The sequence below is a fragment of the Cryptomeria japonica genome, chromosome 5, assembly GCF_030272615.1.
Source record: "Cryptomeria japonica chromosome 5, Sugi_1.0, whole genome shotgun sequence".
Lineage (NCBI taxonomy): Eukaryota > Viridiplantae > Streptophyta > Pinopsida > Cupressales > Cupressaceae > Cryptomeria > Cryptomeria japonica.
The window spans coordinates 229,532,922-229,536,746 of NC_081409.1; positions in this window are offsets into that span (position 1 = coordinate 229,532,922).

Below are 3,825 nucleotides of genomic sequence, written 5' to 3' on the forward strand. Positions count from 1 at the left end.
TGCCTCTTGAGAATTATAGATAATGCCCTCAACGTCTCCAAGCCCTATCTATCCGAGATCAACATATCTCTTAGAGTGCTTATAACATTTCCAGCCTAAGGGAGGAAATTCTCCTGATTTAGGAAACCCTCAAAGTCTCTCAGGTTCTGCTCAAACATGTCAATTTGTTTGAAGTCAAAATTTAAGAGCAGAGTCGTGATCAACAATAGGAGGGGAAGATGGAGTAGAATTTCTCAAATAATTGTTCTAAGAGGGATTGTGAATTAGGTGGAGAAGGACCCCCTGTCAAAATGGACTTAAGGGGATGAGAATCCAGGAAATCATTTGGGTCAAGAAGTTGATCATTAAACATCATGCTGGGCAAAGGAGGACTATAATGGTCAGGAGGAAAACTCTGTCTAGATGACCTCCTGACTACAACTCCTATTGCAGTCTGGGTCATAAATCTCATAGACGAGTCTTCCGATGCTGAGACTACATTACAGGGACACGAGGTGTTTCAGATGAAAAAATTAGAGATGCGAGCTACAATATGTTTTGTTTTGCCTTTTTTTTTATAGATTAGATTAGACTTTAATTTTGAATGCAGCTAAGAAATAAACACTAAAGGGAAATGACAATGCAAAACTGTTCATGTTGGGTTCACCAAAATGTAACAGAGGAAACTTGCTACCTCAAGGACGATGAATCCTAGAGAACAAATTAACCCTCTGATACCTCACTCGAACAAATCAATCCTCTAATACCTCACTATAATTTAGTTGTTGATAAAATATTGAAATTGAAGTTACACAAGCCACCACACTTTTATTTTTTAAATTTTACCTTTTTTATTCAATTTTTTTGTGTATATTGATAACTTGAAACTTTAGTGCATGGATATATTTTTTACTATTTTTTATAAATATATATATTTTCAATAAATTTGAAAAGTTGTGTGTGCTGAAATATAACTCTTTCCAATTGCCACCACCAATTTTGTTAATTATTTATCCAAATTAGAAACAAATTATATCATCTTGACATAGATTCTTTTCTCTACTGCATCATATTTATTTCAAATTTCTTAAATTAATTATAGTATTTTTCCTTGAAAAGATAATCAACCTTATATTTTAGTGCTAATGACCTATTTTTAGTAAAAAATAAAATATTAAATATTAAAGCTAATTTAAATTTGAAGATGGAGTAGAATTTCTCAAAGAATTGTTCTAAGAGGGATTGTGAATCAGGTGGAGAAGGACCCCCTATCAAAATAGGCTTAAGGGGACGAGAATCCAGGAAATCATTTGGTCAGGAAGTTGATCATTAAACATCATGTTGAGAAAAGGAGGACTATAATGGTTAGGAGGAAAACTCTATCTAGATGACCTCTTGACTATAGCTCCTATGGCAGTCTGGGTCATAAAGCTCATAGACGAGTCTTTTGATGTTGAGACTACATTACAGGGACACAAGGTGTTTTAGATACAAAAATTAGAGATGTGAGCTACACTATGTTTTGTTTTGCCTCTTTTTCTTTTTAGATTAGATTAGATTTTAGTTTTGAACATAGCTAAGAAATAAACACTAAAGGAAAATGACAATGCAAAACTATTCATGTTGGGTTCACCAAAATGTAACAGAGGAAATTTGCTACCTCAAGGACGATGAATCCTAGAGAACAAATCAACCCTTTGATACCTCTTAGGTTCTCAAATGACTTTGCCAAGCCTCTATCCAAAGGACAAGCACGCAGGTCTGGGACACCAACGTGACACATTGTTGTCTTATACGAATGAGGTACAAAGATTGTACAGAATGTATCATACGCGATTATAATGTGATAAGGGCATGGAAAACAATAAAGATAAGCTAGTGAGCACAAAATATGAAATGAATAGGACAAAAATAAAAGAAGAGAATGTGAGAGAAACTCACAACCAGTCCATGATTTGGATCCTCCCAGAAGATAATAGCTTTCTCACCACTACAAGCCTACACACAAACAAGAAGGGAAAATGTCGGGGTTGTGTTTTGGAGTTTGCCTAAGTCAAACCCCCATTTTGGTGTTTCTACCACCACAGACAACCCAAAGAATAGCCACGGGGAAGATAAAATGATAAAGACAATATAGATATGACAATAGATTCTAAATGAAGAAATGCAAATATATAAACAAATCAAATAAAGATGAGTAAACTCCTCTTCTATAGCTCGTGAGGATGACACTCTGGGTTGTTTGAAAGATTGTAACAATGGTGGACTGTAAAGTGTTGGAAAATCTATAAATATTGCTCAAAAAGATCACCAATGGCTCCAACCTACAAGAAGTGATCTCAAAATTCCAAAAGATCCCAAAAATGCCAACCAATGGGAGAGATATGATGAATAATGATGAAAAGTAAATACCCAACAGATACTAAGAGGGGGGGGGGATGAATTAGTATAGACAAAAAATTCTTTAACAACTTAAACTGCAAAGACCACACTAACTGGTAAACAACATCAGCGATTTAAATAAAGGCACTACCGGTAAACCACAATATGATTATAAAAGACATAATCCGGTAACACTTAGATCTTCACAAAACCTAATATCTCATTTCCACTCCACCCATATGCTTAAACAAATAATACATCAGAAATATAATGACCATTGGAGCAGCTTGCATTACCACTTAACAATAAACACTAAAACATCACATGAAAAAGAATCACACATGACACACTTATTTTTCACATGGAAACCCAACTGGGAAAAAACATGGTGGGGATGAATACCCACAAGTTGTTCTTGAACTCTTCTGAAGTTCACTCTGTTAGGAGCCTAGTTCGGTTAAAAACTTTACAACAAGTTCTGCTAGGAACTGATCCTGCTAGGGATCACCAGTTAAGGGATGGCTAAATACCCGGTTAGAGGTTAAAACCTTGTTAAAGGTTACCTCGCAAGAGGATTTGAAGAACTCAATGATTTTGAGTCACCCTATTAAAGGATTTACAAAAATCATGTTAAAGCTACTCGGTAAAGGGAATTTCCAACTGCTGAAATGGTTAGAAGTCAACAGGTAATACACTGATCTGATAACAACACTTAATGCCAAGGAAGATCCACTTCAGTTCTTTTTCCTTTGCAATCACACCTGCAAATCTCTTCTTACTCCTTTGGTCTGGCAAGAATCACCTCTACATACATTCATTTGCCAACAACTTCAAATGAGAATCATTATCGACCTTCTAGACAACAATTAGGTCAGTGGCCAAAACCTAAAACTTTAAGCATCTAGGTTAACAATACAGTCGGTCCAATCTTGACCATTCAAACACATTACATAGAGTAAAACAGTCTTGAACAAATCTCAAGACGTTATCCATCGCCCGTTCTTCACCGCTTCTGGAAGCTAATAACCCATCACGCGCTTTCCACCGTTTAGTAAGATTTTGCACATTCCCGAGGTAGATAGAATCAATCTTCTACATGCAAGATCCTCAAGAAGATTCTTCACACGCACAAGGATGATGTGGTAATGTGATCTAATCTTCATTTTAATGCTACCTCATCACAGGATGTCATCAGTTGAATCACGTAGACTTGGAATGCATCAACCGGAAACCCTGAAGGTGAGACTACCAACCGGTAGTCATATCAAACGAAACCTCGATACAAACTTTTCATATACTGGTTCACAACTGCATATACTGGTTCACAATTTTGCATATATCGGTTCACACTTCAACATATTGACATCAATGACAACATATATTATCATCATGTCATCAAACTTTGCTCATATGCCAATAGTCTCCCCCTTTGGCATTGATGGCAATACACAAAGATGTCTCTAC